This window comes from Canis lupus, chromosome 22 (assembly GCF_003254725.2).
Source record: "Canis lupus dingo isolate Sandy chromosome 22, ASM325472v2, whole genome shotgun sequence".
NCBI classification, from domain to species: domain Eukaryota; kingdom Metazoa; phylum Chordata; class Mammalia; order Carnivora; family Canidae; genus Canis; species Canis lupus.
The window spans coordinates 58,979,430-59,000,487 of record NC_064264.1 but is presented as its reverse complement, the minus strand read 5'-3'; the positions used below and the strand labels follow the sequence as shown (position 1 = coordinate 59,000,487).

The 21,058-nt window shown below is 47.3% G+C and overlaps 1 long non-coding RNA gene across 2 annotated transcripts; it reads right to left on the bottom strand.

Annotated features, from left to right (window-relative positions):
* Positions 1-2,810: 2,810 nt before the first annotated feature.
* LOC112656090 (uncharacterized) lies at positions 2,811-7,130 on the bottom strand. Of its 2 annotated transcripts, XR_003134099.3 has the most exons (6): positions 6,618-7,130; positions 4,509-4,639; positions 4,177-4,405; positions 3,613-3,726; positions 3,206-3,302; positions 2,811-2,974 (listed from the first exon to the last, which is right to left on the bottom strand). It is a non-coding gene; the product is annotated as an uncharacterized LOC112656090 (long non-coding RNA). The 2 variants fall into 2 exon arrangements; XR_003134098.3 differs by lacking the exons at positions 2,811-2,974; positions 3,206-3,302 and having other exon boundaries at positions 3,476-3,726.
* Positions 7,131-21,058: the final 13,928 nt, after the last annotated feature.

Below are 21,058 nucleotides of genomic sequence, written 5' to 3'. Positions count from 1 at the left end.
GGAGTCTGTTTCCCCCTCTGCCCCTCCCCCTGCTTGTCTGTCTCTCTCTTTGTCCAATGAATAAATAAAATCTTTAAAAAAATAAAATAACCATTTTAGTGTCCTCTAAGAGGAGCAGTAATGTGGTTGGGGGTTAAAAGTAATCAAAAATTTATATAGAGCAAGTCCCAAATGATATTCAAACCAATATCTCTCTTACTCTTTTTTTTAAAAATACCCTCTTCTTTCTTTAATTGATGTTTTTCTCCACCTGAAGAATGGCTAGATGATATCCCCTGATCAGAAGCCAGGTGACCTCATGCCACGGATATCCTCTGTGCTTAAGATGTGCAGGCTCATCCGCCGTAGGAGCTAAGCCCCTCTGCTCAACCAGCCCCTGTATCTGTTATCCTTGGTGGATAACAGTCTTCCTCTGCCTTCTCCAATCAAATTCGCAAAACACCGATTCACCCGAGAAAAAGCAGACGTGGTTCACTTACTGTTGATACTTTAATTTTTCCCATGAGTGTAGGCCTTCTCAGCAAAGAAATGAAGACTAACCTGCCTAACTCTGCAGCTACCTCATTTCAACAGCTGCATTCAGGGTCCCTTATCGGGAAATGAAATGATTGTCTGCACACGGACGTTCATATCAGCCTTAGTCCTAGTGGCCAAAAGCGAGAAGGAGCTGGATGTGCTTTGGCAAGGGAATGGACACACAAATCCCAACCCATCCACACCACAGAATAGCAATCAGCAGTAAAGAGAGTTACATTGTCGATACGGGCAACAACCTAGATGAGTCTCCAGGAAATTAACCTGGGTGGAAAAAACCAATCCCAAAAGGTTACATGCTATGGATTTCATTTCTGTAACGTGCTTGAAGTGGCTTGATCATAGCCACTGATGGAGGACAGATCAGCCGTCGCCAGGGGTTCAGAAGGGTTGGGAGGATCGGAGGTGGGGTATCTGTCCAAGGGCAAGGAAGGGAGTATCCTATACTTGACTGTCTCAGCATCACTATCTTGGTTGTGATGTCTCACTGCAGTCTCATATGATGTCACCATTGGGGAAAATTGGGTAAAGAGTGTATAGGATTTTTCTGTATTACTCCTCTCAACTACATGTGAATCCACAACCATCTCAAAATAAAAAGTTTAAGAAAAAAATCATTGTGAGGAGGAGAGCAAACAGGAGATGTACAACCCTTGGTACAATGCCGAGTGCAGAGCTGGGGAGCTCTGGTATAACTCAAAGAGCCCGGGGAAAACTGGACCATTGCTCACCCCACTGGGCCATCTAGTGTCAGCCCACACAGCATCGTGAAGACTCGGGTTCTCTCCATCTCTCCACCCTGCCCTTCTCAATGTGTAGGCTCTGTTCGGGCAAGATGTCCTCAGGCTCCCAAGGCTTCTGCAGCTCTGGGGGTCGCGTACTGGCTGGCCTACACCCACTGGCATCTCTCTCAGAGCAGAGAACCTGTTCTCAGAAGTCTGTCTCACAGCTTAGAGGCCAGGATTACATCACTTACAAAATCATCAAGCAGAATGGAACCGTCCTCTGTAGGTCACCTCCAGACCTGGGGCGAGAGCCAACCTTCCTGACTCAAGTGCAGGATCCCATCTATGCCAACCAGAGAGGAGGAGATGGTTCTCATGTGGTTTCGCAGCACTGCCTTTCTCCGGCTGTTTTCCCAAGTGGTTTTGATTTTGTTCATCCTTTCTGTTGTTTCTTTTTTTTTTTTTTTATCAAGTTTTGTTATTTTGATATTTCCTTGTGCTTTATTTAAATAGACTTTGTTGGGGGCACCTGGGTGGCTCAATGGTTGAGTGTCTGCCTTCGGTTCAGGGTGTGATTCTGGGGTCCCAGGATCAAGTTCCACATTGGGCTCCCTGCAAGGAAACTGCTTCTTCTGCTGCCTATGTCTCTGCCTCTGTGTGTGTGTGTGTGTGTGTGTCTCATGGATAAATAAATAAAATCTTTTAAAATAAATAAATAATTTTGAAAATATTTTTTATAAATTTATTTTTTATTGGTGTTCAATTTGCCAACATATAGAATAACATCCAGTGCTCATCCCGTCAAGAGCCCACCTCAGTGCCCATCACCCAGTCACCCCCACCCCCCGCCCACCTCCCCTTCCACCACCCCTAGTTCGTTTCCCAGAGTTAGGAGTCTTTCATGTTCTATTTATCCATGAGACACAGAGAGAGAGAGAGGCAGAGACATAGGCAGAGGGAGAAGCAGGCTCCCTGCAGAGAGCCTGATGTGGGACTCAATCCCAGGTCCCCAGTATCACGCCCTGAGCCAAAGGCAGACGCTCAACCACTGAGCCACCCAGGTGTCCCAATAAATAAAATATTTTAAAACAAATAAATGTATTTTATTGTTCCTCTTTCAATTTTTAAAATTAAACTTTTTTTCTTTTTAAAATCAGTGGGTTATGTTAATATAAATATCCAGGTTGTATTGTTGTTGTTTTTTAAAGGTGTTATTTATTTATTCATGAGAGACACAGAGAGAGAGAGGCAGAGACACAGGCAGAGGGAGAAGCAGGCTCCATGCACAGAGCCCGATGCGGGACTCAATCCTGGGACCCCAGGATCACGCCCTGAGCCAAAGGCAGGCGCTAAACCACTGAGCCACCCAGGGATCCCTATCCAGGTTGTATTGAAGCAGGCATTTTTATTGATCGATTATTACATTTTTTTTTCTTAGTAAGCACTGCACCCAGTGTGGGGCTTGGACTGACAACCCTAAAATCAAGAGTTGAACACTTTTTTTTTTTAAGATTGTTTTTTTATTTATTCATAGAGACAGAGAGAGGCAGAGACACAGGCAGAGGGAGAAGCAGGCCCCATACAGGAAGCCGGACGTGGGTCTTGATCCCGGGTCTCCAGGATCACACCCCAGGCTGCAGGCGGCACCAAACCTCTGTGCCACTGGGGCTGCCCCAAGAGTTGAACACTTTACTGACTGAGCCCGCCAGGTGCCCCTAAAAATAAACTCTTATATTAGTTCTGTTTAGTATTTCTTCCTTTTAAATCAAGGCTGGGGAAAGTCTGACTCCCCTCAGGGTCTGGCCCCTGGGGCATCACCCCCCAGGGGACCTCACTCCCTGCTCGCTGACCTTCAGTTCTGTGCTGCTAACTGCTGCTTCCACCAACCTTCCTCCTTAATCTGGGAGGAATTCAGTACAAACATACAGTCACAGGGGTTCTCTAACCTCCATTTGTTGTTTATTTTCAAGCCAATTGTCTTCTTTCTGGAAGGGGTGCTATGAAGGTTTCAGATCTTCTATGGTCGTCGATGCCCATCGTGACCTGCGGGCACATACTTTTTTATGAATCTTCATTTCACATATATTTTATTTAGATGTCCTAAACCCCATGAGAAGAGGAGAGCAGGCACGAGCTTCATCTTGGATGAGAAAATTGAGCACTAAACACAGTAAGAGCCTTCCCGTGGTCACAGATTTAGTGAGAGAGAAAAAAGATTTTGTTTTTAAGATTTTATTTACTTATTCATGAGAGGCCACACAGAGAGAGAGAGTCAGAGACTTAGGCAGAGGGAGAAGCAGACTTCCTGCAAAGAGCGGGATGTGGGACTCGATCCAGGATCCTGGGATAATACCCTGAGCCGAAGGCAGATGCTCAACCGCTGAGCTGCCCAGGTGTCCCGAGAATAAAGATTGAAATCCAAACTTGCTTCATTAAAACTCTTCTCCACTGTTTACAGGAATCACCCCTGGGAATAGCATGGAATGGGTTTCAGTTTTACTTTGCCTCCTTATGCAATATTTGATTTAAAAAAATGAGCACGCATTGGTTTTGCAATTTTGTAGAAAACAATGAAAATGGGGCAGAGGTTAGGCAATCCCACTTCCCGGTGTTTGAGGGCTTACTCCCACAGAATCAAAAGAAATATACACAAGGACGCTCATTCTAACAACGTCCCCAAATAACGCAACACTCACACCCCAGTACCACTAAGGCGGGGGGGGGGGGGGGTGAGGGGGGGGGTGGGCGCTGCCTCTAAGACTTCCTGCAAACGTATTGGCATGCACTCAGGAAATATCTGGAAAGATCTTTCTAGTACACTAAGTAACACCAGTTTCTTTCTGGGTAATGCAATCTAAAGTATTTTTTATTTTTGCTTCGTTATGTTTTAAATAATGGTTGATGTTTGAAACCGTACCTTGTACTTAAACCAGTTCTGGAAACAATGAAGCCTTATAAAGAGAAGGCTAGTGAGGCATCAGCCTGGAAGGAGCCACGTGGGCCCAGACTCTTCTGGCCCACACCCTCCTCACCCAGGGTCCAGGAGCCCATTGACCCAGGCCTGCGCCCCAGGCTGGAGCCACCAGGCCTGAGGCCATGGCTGTGTGTCCTCAGGCTGCCCTGGTGAAGGGCCACAGGGTGGTGACCTGAAACGACAGAGAAGTTTGTCTGCCCAGGGCTCTGGAGGCTGGAGGTATGAGATCAAGGGGTCTGTAGGGCTCAGCTCCTCAGAGACCCAAGGAGACTCACTTCTTGCCTGTCTGGGCTCTGCTGCGGCTGGCACTCCTTGGCACTCCCTGGCTGGTGACTGACACTCCCCGTCTTCCTCGTTCTCTGTGGGGCATCCAGGGGGCTGGCGGGATGGTGGTGGAAGAACTCAGCTGAGGCAGCACGACGGAGATAAAAGTTTATTGAGGACACTGCAGTGAGCAGTGGGCAGGGCAGCAGGGCAGGCAGCATGGACAGGGCAGTAGGGCACTAGGGCAGCAGGGCAGAGGCCATCCACCCGGAGGGGTGGTGGGGGCTGTAGCTATTGGGGAAGGGAGGAGGTACAGGTACCTGTGTCGGGGTGTATAGAGCCCTTGGTCAGCTGGGGCTTATGGATACTACAAGGTGGGTCCCTAAGGGGCCTGTTTGCACACAGTCCTTCAGCCCGGGGTTGCTGTGGATTCCTCTCATCTCAAATAATCACATCCGCAAAGACCTAAGGGTCCCATTCTGAGGTCCTAGGGGCTAGGACTTCAATATATCTTTTTTGGGGGAACAATTGAACCCATAATAGGCAGCTTAGCTTCACATCCTGAGCCTCGTGTCAGGAGGGGCAGGGATGAGAAGCTGACCCCACAGTCCCTCTCCTTCTTCCTCCCACTGGCCCCACTTCCACACACTGCAGGCCTCAGCTTCTCCTCTGGGCAGGTCTAGGACAGCAGCCGCAGTCCTCATGAACTCAAGCCCAGAGCTGACCCAGAGCACACAGCCTCCAAATGCCTATCAGGGGGAAAGCCTTGTGTTGGAACCCTCACTGCAGAGTCCCCTTAAAGAATCTCAGGGGAGAGGCTCCTGGGGGGCTCTGTCACCTAAGCGTCCAACTCTTGATTTTGGCTCAGGTCATGATCTCAGGGTCATGAGATCGAGCCCCATGTTGGGCTCTGTGCTGGGCGTCTATGCAGTCTGCTTGAGATTCTCTCTCTCCCTCTCCCTCTGCCCCTTGCCCCCACCTCTCTCTCTCAAATAAATAAATCTTAGAGAAAAAAAAGAATCTTTGTGGAATCCACACTTAAAACCCTCAAAGGATCTGTGCTGAAGTTAGCCCAAGAAAGGTCCTCAGGACTCTGGATGAGGATTCACCCTCTCCATAAACCCGTTACTACCCTCACCAGGAGGGAGACAGGCTGGGCATCACAGTAATGGAGGAGTCTTGGTAGCTGTCAACCATTGCTGCACAGTAGAACCATCTGGGGGTGGGGGGGGTGTGATTTTCTAAGATACCACCACCTGTGCAAAGATTTGAATAGCTGCTCAACAGCATGAGCCTTTAGGGAAATGCAAATCTAATCCAGAGTGGGATACCACTACCTACCCATGAAGAGAACTAAAATCACGAAGACCGCCATACTCAGGATTGGCAAGGATGTGAAGAAACTAGAACTCTTGTATCCTGCTCATGGGAACATATTGTGAAACACACACTTTGGAAAGCAGCTTGATATTTTTCTTTAAAGATTTTATTTATTTATTCATGAGAGACACAGAGAGAGAGGCAGAGACATAAGCAGAGGGAGAAGCAGGCTTCCCACAGGGAGCCCAATGCGGGACTCGATTCTGGATCCCAGGATCACGCCCTGAGCCCAAGGTAGGCGCTCAACTGCTGAGCCACCCAGGTGTCCCAGCTTGACAGTTTCTTACTAAGTTAAACATACCTGCCAGGTGACCCAGATATTTGATTTCTGGGTATTTGCCCAACAGAAATCAAAGCACATGTCTACACTGAGACTTGTGCTTGAATGGTCATGATGGCTTGACTCGTTAACAGCCAAAGAGTGGTGATAACCCAAATTTCCAACACATGAGTGGATAAATAAACTGGTATATCCATGCAGTGGACTGCTACACAGCAATAAGAAAAAGCAATTTATTTATACATACAATAACACAAACAACTTCTGCTGAGTGAGTGGGAGAAGGCAGACAAAATGCATACACAATGCATCATTCTATGTGTATAAAATTTTGGAAACCATACACAGATCTACAGTGATAGAAGATCAGGGATTCCCTGAGGATACAGTGAGTAGGACTAGCAGAAGGGACAGATGACAAAGGGGCACAAGGAGGCTTCTGGGGTGATAGGTTCCTTACCTTGAGTGTTGTGATGGTCCCACAAGTGAACACATTTGTCAAACTTCTCCAGCTCAGCACTTTAAAAATGAACAGTTTGCTGTCTGCCAATTATACCTTAGTAGAGTTGATAACAACGACAACAAAAGACCTGATGTCCAAGCCCCAGTCTCCAGAGATTCTGACTTTGTTTTCAGGGGCCAACAGGGTTGGTGCTTTTAAGAAACTACTCCTAAAGTGCAGCTGAGTGCGATCACTGGCCCTTGTCATTTCTGGGGGGGATGCTGGCATGTGAGATAACAGGCTAAGCCTAAGCTCTTTTAACTTCAGTGGCTGAGAGAAAATATGTTTAAACCAACCCAATGAACATCATGTAGGGAAATAGTTAAATTCACCAAGTTGATGGTTGGATCACATGAAATCATCATTTTTAGGTCACCAAAGCTCAGGTGCCTGCAGTTTTATATGGCAACGTTTATTTTCTGTAGTTTCACCTTCATCAAACAGTAGTTGTTCCAAACTATCATAGGAGAGCTGGACCAAGTGCCACTATGATGTCACTAATGACATCACCTCAGAATCTTAGAGCCACAATCTGGCCATTTGAGCATCCTTTCTGAACCACACTTCCTTCTGTATCCCCAGAAAGCCAGTAAATCTTGTATGGTGCAAGGAGATACGATTTCAATTTTCAATTAAATTTCAATTTTAAAGATTTTATTTATTTATTCATGAGAGAGAGAGAGAGAGGCAGAGACACAGGCAGAGGGAGAATCAGGCTCCCTGAGGAGAGTCTAATGTGGGACTCGATCCCAGGACCCCGGGATCACGCCCTGAGCCAAAGGCAGATGCTCAACCATTGAGCCACCCAGGCATCCCTAAAATTTAAATTTTAAAAGTAAACAGGATAAATTTTAAGCTTTCCTTTTGTCCTTTCCATAAACTTCCACCCCATTTGCCCAGATTCAAATGAAATTTTCTCTTTTCAGAAGTAACATATATTTCTATTTTTAAATGATTTTACTTATTTATTCATGAGAGAGACAGAGACATAGGCAGAGGGAGAAGCAGGCTCCATGCTGGGAGCCTGACGTGGGACTCCATCTGGGGACTCCAGGATCACGCCCTGAGCCAAAGGCAGACGCTTAACTGCTGAGCCACCCAGGCGTCCTGTAACATATATTTCTTTTCTCTTTTCAGAAGTAACATATATTTATCGTAGAAGATGTGGAAATGGAGGAAGAAAGCAATGAAGCCACGGCAAGCTGATCACGCCCCACTGTGTTCTTTGCCCATATCTGAAAACCTAGGATTAGCTCAGCATTGGTACTTCCTGAAAATTAACTTTGGGTTATAAACAGGTCTTTATGGCTTTGATAAATGATTTGAGACCCACGTTAATACTTATTCAGATGGCTTGAAGTTTAGATTAGCTCCTTAATCATCAAATGGCTCTTTTGGAGCGCCTGGGTGGCTCAGTTGGTTAAGCATCTGCCTTCGGCTCAGGTCGCCAACCTGAGGTCCAAGGATTGAGTCCTGCGTGGGGCTTCCTGCTCAGAGGGGAGTCTGCTTCTCCCTCTCCCTCTGCCTCTCTGCCCACTCACGCTCTCTTGCTCATGCACTCTCTCCCCCAAATAAACAAATAAATAAATATCTTTAAAAAAAAAACTAGATCTTTTGTGGAAGTGTTTGTCAAGTGATGCAGTAAAAACCACTGGCTCTAAAGAATAAAAAGTGATTTGAACATAGATCTGAGCATCCTCCCTGGCTCAAATGACAGGGGGAGGAGAGGAGGTAAGTAGGGCTGTCTGGGGGTGGACAGGAAATCTGATGAGCTAATATCTGAAAATATTTCAGAACCACACTGAACAGATGAGTGAACATAAATGATGAAAATCTCAAACCGGAGTTCTAGTGCCACGGTCCCTTTCTTTAAAGAGGAGCCAATCCTGGGGCCTCCTCCTGGCTCTGGTGGGTTACTGCAGAGAGGACACTGCTGTCTTCAGATTCCTGTCTGTCCATATTGCAGACAAAAGCTAGAGGGAACATTTGGGAAATGAAAACACATTTATTCCCCATGGGTAGTCTAAGAAATAGTAAATAATCCTAGTGCGTCCAGGCAGCTATAAGAGAATCCCATGCACTGGTGGCTTCCAGGCCACAGAGGGCATTTCCCATTGTTCTGCAGGTCGGGTGTCACAGGTCAGGGTGCTGGGAGATCCAGGTCCAGGGCGGCTGCCTTCAGTGTCCTCCTATGGAGGAAGGGGCAGGGGATCTCCTGGGGTCTCCTTCCTAAGGGCACTAATCCCCTTTGTGAGGGCTCTATTGCAGGACCCAGTCTCCTCTGAATGTCCCACCTTCTAATGCCATCAGCTTGGGGATTTAGGGTCTCACCGCAGGCATTTTGAAGGACACAGACATCCAGGCCACAGCAAGTACGTATCTTTCATCTTAAAGATGAAACCAAAATTGCACAGTGAAGTGCAGGAATCTTGCCCGTTTCCTGCTGGGAAAGCTGGGCTGTGGCCTTCCTGGAGGGCACAGGGATTGTGTTTGGCAGGACTCAGGGAGCCCAAGCAATGCGCTCTGGCCTCCATCCAGGCCCCCAAGAAGGATCCTTCTGGTGAAATTCTAAGCAAGAGCGCTATTGGTCCCAGAGGGACCCACTTGGCCCCACAGAGCTGGTGTGAAGATTATTCGAAACTGAAAACACTTGACACACAGTGGATGCAGAAAGAAGCGTTTTTAGAGCTTCCTTCATCTAATGAAAGCAGCGCTTCAGCCCTAGATGGGAGGGAGACTGGCACCTGGCACCAGGATGAGAAATCACATAAACAAACATCAGCACAGTGGCTACACCTCCCATTTCCCCTAAAAGTTCATGTGTCTCCCCATAGCAGCCTATTCTGCCTCCCACTATTAGATTGGTATATGAACCCCGGTATCTCTCTGTTCAGGGGCCGCTTCATCTGAGCATCCTCACATGGGTGTGAATACATTTGCTCTCTTTTCTCCTGTTCATCTGCCTGTTGTTAGATTTCCAGGCCCACAGCACTGAGGCTGCATTGGTAGAGGGAAAGCGTTCTCTCCGCCATGACACAAATTTCAGCGGGGACAGGAGGGCATTCTGGGGTTGACAACACACTGTACCCTAAAGACAGCTGTCTGCTGCCCCACCTCTGCCCACGTGTGGGATGTTCTGGTCATCTCTTCCCCGTGAGGTCCAACCTTCCTAGTGAGGCAATTCGGGAAATTTACCAGAACCAGAAATCCTCAGATCAGACCAAATGGTTGCTTAAGGATACAGGTTACAGCACTAACATCCTGAGATAAGCATCACGATCTTTTTTTAGCAGCATTACCTTCGTTGTTGAAAATTTATTTTTTGAGATCTTCAGAAATTCCGGAGCCTTTAAGAAGTCCTGTTTTTACAAGTCTAGTCATGGCAGGATTCAGGTTTCCTTCCAGAGGGGCCAAACTTCCATTCCAAGGAAATCTAGCTCATATTGCACATACAGGGTTTCAGGGCACAGATAAAGACTTACAGTATACTTAAAGAATATGTGGTGAGTTTATTCCAAAAGCAAACCCACGTGATGAGGTTCAAGTCCTGGGACGGGGGCAAAGAGAAGCATGCCCCGTGAAACCACAGACTTTGAAGAAGGAAGTGGGAAACAGGGTCAAAGCCCACAAATGGGTTGAAAGGCTGAAGTGACTGTTAGGTTGATCCCGGGTGACGTGGGTGAGAGCAGTTGCAGGGTGCGTGGGGGGCAGGCTCCCTGGAGGAAGTGGCACAGCTGGTGCCCGTGAGTGTTATGGAGAATGAAGGAGTGGCAGCTGCCTACGGGAGGAAGCCGCCTGCTCATACACCTGCTCATCATCGCTGCAAATTCCAAAGAATCAGTGAGGAATAAGAGAAGAACTGTATGAGATGAGAAGTGGAATCTTTGAAAGTGGGCATATCCATAAAAGACCTGGAAAAGGAATTTTTTTAAGGCCCATTAAAAATCCCACCCACTGCCTCAGAAGCCCTCACATTCTCTGTCCAGGCTGAAGAGGTTGTAGAAGACTTGTTCACACAATGATTAAAAAACATTCAAAATCCATGCAATCAGTTACTGAAAAATTGAAAGCAATTAGAGTTCCTTGTTCTATCTGCACAGGGAAGTTCACTGTTTCGCAAGAGGAAGTTGAGCTATTAAAGAAAAACCCAAACCCAAAGCATTAGACTAAGGGGAAGATGAAGGAAGAACTGCTTACATTTCAGGGGAGGTGAAAGGACAGAAAACCCCCAAATCCAGACCTTTACAAAGCCTTCTTAGCGGATTGAGTAGTTAAAGTCACAGATCGAGGGCACATGGGTGGCTCAGGGGTTGAGCATCTGTCTTTGGCTCAGGGCATGATCCCTGCAGGGAGCCTGTTTCTCCCTCTGCCTAGGTCTCTGCCCCTCCCTCTGTGTCTCTCATGACTAAATAAATAAAATCTTAAAAAAAAAAAAAAGTCACAGATCGATCACCAAAATCTGAAGGCAAAGTGTGCAGGGAGGACCCCTCTCCTAAGCTGGTGGTGTGTGTGAGACTTCACCGTGGAGACCCTGGGGCCTGGGGCGGGGGGGTGGGGGTGGCCAGGCCTGGCCCGCTGGAGGAGCTTTGCTGGGGACCTTGTGCAAAACAGGCAGCAACACAATGGGCCTCCAACAGCCTCCGAGCTCTGGGTATCTCTGTCCCCATAACTAAACACAGTAGCTAGAAAGGTGCAGTCGAGGCCAAGGGCAGGCCTGGCTGAGTGGGTTTGCGGAGCACACCCTGCTCTGCTTCTGAGCAAAGGAAGGGGATTCCCACGGTGTCCATGAGGCTCTGGGCCTGCTGGGGAGAGGCCAAGGAGGCTGGAGAGGTCAGCCCCGGGGCTGCTGAGAGCAGCGACCCCAGCCTGAGCTGCTCAGACCCACGTGGAGGGCCGGACCCCACCCAGAGATGCTGACTGCATATTCGTGGGGAGTGGGGCCAGGGAATTTAGGGTTTTGGCTAGCCTGGCCCAAGGAAGATGATCCCTGACAGGGTTCTCAGAACTGAGCAGGGCTGCAGGGAACGGCCAGATGCTGAGGACCCCAAGTCTTAGCAGAAAGCAGGAGAGGCATCTTTGCTTAGGGGGACCCTGGAAAGATCAGGAGTCCAGAGAGGAAAGGGGTGTCCCTGCCAGGGTCAGAGATAGAGGGGAGGTGGCAGACTAGGGTGGCAGGGGGCCGTGGGAAGCAGAGTGGGGACCTGACTGCCCCAGGGCCCCACAGTAGCACTGCCCCCTCACCCTCCTCTCTTGTCCCTCAAAGCCCTTCAGAGTCCTCCCCACAGACACATGTCCTCTGCGACCGACTTGAGGTCGGTCAGAGGGCCAGGTACAGGCCAAGCTGACCCGTCACACAGAGGAAAGGAAGGTGTCTCATCCCTGCATCTTGACTCCTACCCAATGCTGCCAGCAAGGGATGGGGCAGCCCCCAGCCACGCCCGATGGCTGCCTTAATCTCCGACCTCCAGGACTTCCAAGAAATAAATGTCTGTTGCTTAAGCCAACCAGCAGCCCGAGCAGATGAACACAGCAGGGACCATATGTCAACATCCTTGACCCGAGGAAATCATGGTCTGTTTGGGGGAAAGAAACAAAGACCGGTGTGTCCATCACAAGACAGAGAAGGGTGTCTGAGAGATGCTGGAAGCAGCGTTAGAAAAGAACAGATGGCCACACATGGGGGGCCCACCTGTGGAATCACCCGCTTTGAATGGAGCTGAGCTTGGGATAGAAAGAATGGATGCTTTGGAAGACACCACCATGGAGGATGCTGTAGGGCTGATCCCAGACCAGCTATGTGATGCGTGGGCAGTTCTCGTCCTAAGGTTGCCTGGCATGTGTGTAACTAAGGGCTGGTGCAAGGCAGCCTGGGAGGAAGATGTCCTGATGGAGCAGAAGGCAGGAGCTGTGCCCCCGACCTGTACTGTGTGACACCCCATACTTTTTATTTTGGAAGATTCTCTTTTTACTAGACATCTACCATTTTTGGAGTTCGTATTGACTTTGTTTCCATTCCTACAAAATTCCTTAAATTTGGTTTGAGGTTTTGGGATAGTTTTTATGATAAATAGAAAATGAGCTGAGGGAAGGCATTGATGTCAAATCAAATGAAGGTATATTTTGAAATCTAAGAAGAAATGGATGTGGTTGATTGTCCATCTACAATAGTAGCCTGTAAGGCAGTAGTGACATCATTGCAGCTTTGGATATTTTGTTTCACTGTTTTTAAGCAGGGAAAGGAGTTTTCAGATGTTCTCACTTAGGTTTCCTTCCCACCCCTTAATCTGTGTTTAGATTTAGGCCGGACAGTCTTTCTGTGAATGTGGTTTGCCCAGCAGCTGTGTAAAAGGTCCCGAGGTGTTGATGCCCTAGTCCTGGAATGACGCAGAGCCAGCCTTCTGGCAGGTGCACCCATGGCAGCGTACCTGGGAATCCAGCCCTGGGTCATCAGCTGATCAGAGTAGGAAGATGATGCAAGGAATTCTAAGAGGAAGAAGAGAAGAAACTGGGGGTGGGGTGGGGTTCTGAAATCGAAAAGTAAAACCGACTGGATAAACACCCACAATTTCCTACCCTCGTTGCGGTGTGGTTGCTGTCTCCAAGGGTCTGATTCATCCTACTGAGCGCTGGTGGTGCTGGCTGAGGGGATGCTGGTTGAATTCAGGGGTCCCCCAACAGGAGGAAATAAGAGAACTGGTGCCTACTGTGTGCCCCTGTTTAGAGGATCGCTTGCCCACAGCTCTGACGGGGCAGAATCATCTACATTAGGTAGATGAGGGCACAGAGGGTACCACCATTAGGAACACTTGCCCACAGTCACTCATTTAAAACCCTGGTGAATCTGGGCTCTAAATCCAGTTCTCTGCAGATCTTTCCATACACTCAGCACTCAATTGAAGGGATCACAGTGGGTATTGAAATGGCTGGAAACTATGCAGGAAAAGTAGGTAGATTTGGTTATATACAAATAAAAAATACTTGCACATTAAAAAAAAAATCACTGAGGTGCCTCCATAGCTCAGTCTGTTGAATGTCTGACTCTTCATTTTGGCTCAGGTCCTGATCTCAGAATTGTGCGTTCAAGTCCCATGTGGGGCTCCACACTGAGCAGGGAGTCTGCTTGGGATTCTCTCTCCCTCTCCCTTTGCCCCCTCCCCACTATGCAGGAGTGGACACAATCTCTTTCTTTCTTTCTTTCTTTCTTTCTTTCTTTCTTTCTTCTTTCTTTCTTTCTTTCTTTCTTTCTTTCTTTCTTTCTTTCTTTCTTTCTTTCTTCTTTCCTTCCTTTTTTTTTTTAAGATTTTATTTATTTATTCATGAGAGACACAGAGAAAGAGGCAGAGATATAGGCAGAGGGAGAAGCAGGCTCCCACTGTGTGGAGCCTGATGCGGGACTTGATACCAGAACCCCAGGATCATGACCTGAGCCAAAGGCAGATGCTCAACCACTAAGCCACCCAGGTGCCCCCCATAATCTGTTTCTTAAAAATGTAGGGGTATCTGGGTGGCTCAGTTGGTGAAGCATCTGCCTTTGGCTAAGGTCATAATCTCAGGATCCTGGGATTGAGTCCTGCATGGGGCTCCCTGCTTAGTGGGGAGACTACTCCTCCCTCTGCCACACCCCACCACTCGTATTCTCTCTCTCTCTCAAATAAATAAATAAAATCTTTTAAATTTTTTCTTTATTTTTTTAAAGATTTATTTTTATTTATTTATGATAGACATGGAGAGAGAGAGAGAGGCAGAGACAGAGGCAGAGGGAGAAGCAGGCTCCATGCACCGGGAGCCCGATACGGGACTCGATCCCTGGGCTCCAGGATTGCGCCCTGGGCCAAAGGCAGGCGCGAAACCGCTGAGCCACCCAGGGATCCGCTAAATTTTTTCTTTAAATCACCATAAGCAAGGTTGAGTAAACAAATATATACAAGCTTTTGTATGTTATATATCATAGAAATTCATTTACATGTTTTTAATTTACATGTTATATGTTTGAAATTTATTTACATATGGCACAGATATGACTCCCAATTTTTTATTTTAAAGAATGTCAAATCTATAGTAGCACCATAATTCAAAAGTGTTCCAAAAAAATGTTTTTTTGGAACAGGTTTTAACGGGCAATTCACAAAAAATGCATTAATGACCAGTAGACTTTTTAAATAAAGACTTTGACCTTCCTGATGATCAAATAAACACAGATGGAAAGGAGACCTATTTACACCTACCACATCGGTAAAGAGGGAGCTTTATCACCTGGTGTTGGGAGGGTGTTGGACAGGCAGGGCAAGTATTCAGCATGTGCATTGCACTCTTCTCTTTGGAGTCCCTTGCCGAAGTCACTACTCTCAATGCATCTGTCCACCAAGCCCCAATGAGATTATCATTTAGATTTGGCACATAACTGAAAGCTTATTTGCCACCCAGGAGAAGAGAATACTGAAATTCAGTATTAATGGAAGTATATAACGACATAGTATTTGTGGCTTTGAGGCATTTTGAACAGTATCAGTTGAGTTTGTTCTTGTGAGCAGCAGAAATTGCTGGTTGTCCCCCGTCCCCCATTACCCCTTCTCCCCTTCCTAATTAGAGAATTTTTATCCAGGTGCACAAGGACTCTGAGTAAAGTCTACATTTCCCAGCCATCCTTGCAGTTAGGTATGGCCATGTGAATAACTTCTGGTCAATGGGATATAAGCAAAAGTGTCATGTGTCAGCCATTTGACACTCTGGCCCTCCCTCACTCCTGCTGCTTGGAACCTGGGTGTGCTGGCTGGAGCTCCAACCAGAACCAGGAGGGTGGGAGTCACCTCTTGGCTGGCAGAGCTGTGTGCTGGAAGGAGTTCCCGAGGACTTTGAGGCCAGCCTCATACAGTCTAACTTTTTTTGTGAGAGAAATAAATGTCTCTTTGAAACTCCAGTTATGTGACGCTTTCTATCCTTGTCAGTGAGAACCTGATTCTAACTGGCATAATGTAGATATACTTGACCTGGCAATCCCACCAGTAAGAGATGAGATGAAAGAAATGCTTGCACACATGGGCAAAAACGTCTTCCACCTTAGGATGTGACAGCTCAACCCATCATGCCCACACTAAGGAGGGGTAGCATCTTCAGTGGCCGTGGTTCATTAAGAGAACACCTTATAGATGTGAGTCCTGTGGTGTGAAAAGCAGAGAAGGAAATCGGTATTTTATGGATGTAAATGTTGGAGTCCTTGCCCAGCTGGCGTGGTGCAGAGAAAGGGACCTCAGGGTTAGACACATCCTTTGCTGCAAGCCAGCCGTGTGACCCTGAGAAACGTGCTTGCTCACACTCGGCTCTGGTTGCCCTCGTAAGGATGCGATGAGCATGAGAGGTTACATACAGAATGAACCTAATACTATTTAGTAGGTGACTAATAGTCATTGCAATTTTTATGTGGGACAAATAGGGGATTTCCACAATATTTATAAATACCTTGTAAAGTATGTGTGAGAATAAAGTAGGAGTGATGCTCACTTCTACAAAATTTAAAAATAAATTTTAAAGTTCATCTGTATTATTCTATGGCAGTGGTTCTCAACCAAAGGTGACCCTGCCCCTAGGGGATAGAGGGCAAGATGTGAACACATTATTGGTTGTCACAATGGAAGGCGTGTTACTCCTACCCAGTAGTTAGAGTTCAGAGTGCTGGTGAACATCACAGGACGTCACCACCACCACCACAGAGAGCTATCTGAGTACAGTGCCCGTCGCTGTGCTGAGTTGGGCAGCCCTGCTCTAGAGAGGACTGCTGTCACTCTAGGGCTAATAAGGATGCATGTGGCATCCCATCTTTCCAGATGCTTGTCTTCGGCTCTTCTCTCTATCCTTCCCTCCCTTTCCTCTTTTCCCTCATCCCCCCTCCTGCCCTCCAATTTTTAAAAAAGATTTTATTTATTTATTCATGAGAGACACAGAGGAAGAGAGGCAGAAACATAGGCAGAGGGAGAAGGAGGCTCCATGCAGGAAGCCCAATGTGGGACTCTATCCCAGGACACCAGGATCACACCCTGAGTCAAAGGCAGACACCTAACCACTGAGCTACCCAGGCATCCCCTGCCCCTCAATTTTATTACCCATCCAATCCACAGCAAGTCCTGTAGGTTCTACCTCAGACTGTACAACTTTGAACATTCCTCTGTTATCACCCTAATCGCAACCAGTCTTGTCTCTCCCTGAGGTCTCTGCATCTGACATGGCCACCTCAACACAGCAGGCAGGTGACCCTGTGTAGGACAGATCCTGTCTCTCCTCTGCTCAGAATCCTCTGGTATCCTTTTATCTCATTCAGAGTATAAGCCACAGCCCTTAAGATGACTTCTAGGCTCTGCCGCACCTAAACTCCCCCTCACAGACCTAATGTCTAACTCACCTTCTCTCTGCCACTCTAGCGGCTCTGACCTCCTACGGTCCACCAGGTGGGCTTCTGCATCAGGGCCTTTGCTCTCACTCCCCTCTATGTGAACCCTTCTTCCTACAGATAAATGCACGTTCAACCCCTTACCTCTTAAGGCTTACGAAAACTTAATCTTGAAGATATCCTGTATAAGATGGAACCCCCTACATCCACCATCAGGCCTCATTCTCTATGTTCCATCCTTGTTTTATTTTTCTCCATCTAATATTTAATCATTGTCCAATGATTACACTATATAATTTGCTTATTTATTTTGTTGGCTATCTTTCTCATTGCTCTACTCCTAGGTCGGGGCTTCGTGCTTACTACTGCAATTCCTACCCACTGAATGGATGTATGATAGAGGCAGGGCCAGGTTTAGTCATTTTGCTTTCCATTGCTTTTTAAAAAGGAGGAAAGCACTTTAAGAGATAAAACTGTTCCTCAACGATGTGATGGGGGAAACAAAAGTGGAAGGAAATGTAGATAAAATTAAATGTCCATATAACCTGCAGTCCATTGACAAGTACTTGAGGCAGGGAGAGTATAAGACTCCTCCAGGGAGCTCCCAACTGTCTTCATGTGAATGCCTTGCAAGAGGGGAAAACCGTCTTAGCTTGACAACAGCAGGGCCTCCTATATCCTGTGAGTCTTCTTTAGCGTACGAAAGTCCTTTTGGAACTTCCCTTATCTTTACTTCTCCCAACCCCAAAGTATATAAAAGTCCCCCCTCACAATCCCAGAGCAGCAGCAGGTCTTCTTGCCCATGAGACCTGTCCCTGTGCTTTGGTAAAACCACCATCTTGCACCAAAGACACATCAAGAATTCTTTCTTGGCTGTTGGCCCCAGACCTCACCACCAGCAGCACCCCTCCAAGAACTACATCAAAGGTACCTAGAAACACTCCCAAGTTTCTCTGCAAAATCCAATGAAAGCAACCACATTTTCTTATTTCTTGGATTTTCACTGTAGACAGGCCCAGAGTTGCTTAGTTGACATCTCTTTTTAAAGGAAACTACATATTTTTCTTGGCCTTGGGAATGTTTCATCTAGCAATCGGAAAAAGGATCAGCCTGTTAGGCTTGTGGTTTAAATCCAGGCAGAGTAAACATCATCCTTGGCAGGTGAGTAGCCCCTTACACAGACACACCCAACATCTGCCTCCTTCCTCCGTATGGCCTCCCAAATAGGAATAGGCAGTCTTAAGGCATTTTTTAGGAGTAGTTGAAATTTGATATGGAGACTTTTTCTTGGTTGAATTTTGTCTTTTGAAGTGCTGGACAATTTAAATTCTTTCACAAACTCACTGAGTGAATGCTATGTGCCAGGCACTGGGTGAGGTGCTGGGACAGTCCCTCCCCTGCAAACCTGCTCTGAGAGCCACAGTTTTTCCAGGGGAAACAACATTCGGTTAACAAAATGTCTTCAAATACACATTAATTGAGCACAGACCATGTCCCAGTTGGAGGGGGACACCAGACAACAAAACCCGAGGACCCTCATGGGCTTATAGCCCCATGTTTAGTGAATGATGAAGAGCTTCTTTAGAGCTGACTTTGAAGGCCTGTGGAGCTGGGTGGGAAACAAAACTCCTTTAAAACATGCTCCCTGTCCCTAGGGAATTTTAAAATTACTATTGGAGTTAAGAATGAAATGATACTGAATATAACGAGCTGGTTAGGAAGCGCCGGGGGTTTAACTGCATGGAAGGACTGGGAGGGTTGGGAACATCCAGAGAAAGGAGTGTGACAGGACTCACTGGAGGGGGGCCCAGAAGGGGCCCTGCCCACACTGATGGGGACTGGCGGGCTGCCCAGGTGAGGCAAACCCAGAGGGTGTGGATAGCGGGTCACCATGTGTTTGTAGGACACAGCTCTGGTCTCACCAGGATGGTGAACTCAACTAACTCAAAGCTTGCTTTCTTTCTTTCTTTCTTTCTTTCTTTCTTTCTTTCTTTCTCTCTCTCTCTTTCTTTCTTTCTTTCTTTTTTTCTTTCTTCTTTCTTCACGAAAGCTGGGGAGGGACAGAGTGAGAGGGAGAGAGGAAGTCTTAAGTAGGTTCCATGCCCAGTGCAGAGCCAGACCTGGGGCTTGATCCCACGACCCTGAGATCATGACCTGAGCCAAAATCAAGAGTTGGACATCTACCCAACCGAGCCACCCAGGCACCCCTGACTCAAAGCTTTTTTTTTTTTTTTTTTTTTTTTTTTTTTAGCAACTATTGTGTGAAAGATATGCTTCACCAGTCCCACTGGTGAGCAGCACACAAAAAAATCCCTTCCTTATACTGTGGAAATCTTGGGGTCTGGAGCTGAGGGTTAAGAAGGAATCTTTGAGATGCCTTGGGTGCAAAAAGGTGGTTTTATTATAGCATGGTGACAGGACCTGTGGACAGAATGAGCTGCGGTGGAGTCGTGAGGATCAGCTGATTATATACTTCGGAACTGGGAGAGGTAGAGACAAAGAAGTTTCCAAAATGATTTTCATATGCTAAAGAAGACTCAGAATCCTGGAAGCCAGGCTATCATCAAACCAAGGTTGTGGGGATCCCTGGGTGGTTCAGCGGTTCAGTGCCTGCCTTTGGCCCAGGGCGTGATCCTGGAGTCCGGGATTGAGTCTGGGGATCAAGTCTGGGGATCAAGTCCCACATCAGGCTCCCTGCATGGAGCCTGCTTCTCCCTCTGCCTGTGTCTCTGCCTCTCTCTCTCTCTCTCTCTCTCTGTGTGTCTCTGATGAATAAATAAATAAAATCTTTTTTTTTTTTAAATAAATAAAATCTTTAAAGGGCAACCCAGGTGGCTCAGCGGTTTAGCGCCACCTTTGGCCCAGGGTTTGATCCTGGAGACCCAGGATCGAGTCCCATGTCGGGCTCCCTGCTTGGAGCCTGCTTCTCCCTCTGCCTGTGTCTCACTTCTTTTTCTGTCTCTGTGTCTCTCATGAATAAATAAATAAGATCTTAAAAAAAAAAAAAAACCAAGGTTGTTTTTCTTTCAAGCAAGGCATTCACATGGAGAGTGGGAGTTCCTGGAGGAAGGTTCTACTCTGCCTTCCTCAAGTTTGTCAATGGGCTGCAGGTTATAAGGAAGTTTAATTTTATCTATACTTCCTTCTGCCTTTATTCTGCAGGCCTCTTACAGAGCTCACATTCTGGATAGGGAGGCTGCCGTTAGATGGGTGAATAAGCAATACGATTTTAGATAGAGATAAGCAAACAGAGCAGGATAAGGCAGCAGAGGGGAACGGGTAGCAGAACTCTCCTAAAAGCTGTGGGCAGCAAGTGGGGGCACATGAAGTGCATAGTTTAGACTTGTGGAGAGGGGAGCATGCAGGTCCCTGGACAGCGAAAGCTGGAATTAGGAAAGGTGGGTCTGGCGGTGACCTCCCCATCCTGAGACTCACAGGGAGGGAGATGCTCTCACACCTCTGCCCTCCTGTTCTCACAGCACCTAAGTGGGCCAGGTCCCATCCATTCCCCTTTTGCAGAGACCCGCCAGCACACACAGTGATCTCAGCACACCACCTGCCAGAATTAAAACTAGAGCACCGAGTTCTGCCTCAGCATTTTCCCTAAAATACTAAATCCCACGCGCTGCACAATTGAGAAGCATTTCAAGGTTTACTCAAAAAAGGAAGGAGGAAAGCTTTTGCTAGTAGTAGGCAAATTTTCACTCCTTTTTTTTTAAGATTTTATTTATTTAATCATAAGAGACACAGAGAGAGAGAGAGAGAGAGAGAGAGAGGCAGAGGGAGAAGCAGGCTCCATGCAGGGAGCCCGACGCGGGACTCGATCCCGGGTCTCCAGGATCACGCCCTGGGCTGAAGGCGGCGCTAAACCCTGAGCCACCCGGGCTGCCCTCACTCCAAAGTTTTACAGGGTCACCGCCGTCCACCTTTCAGATGTAAAACAGCCGAAGGATTTCTTGCAGAAGTGAAGAACACAAAACAAAAGCGACACTGTCAGCTCCCGCGCCCCCGCCGCAGC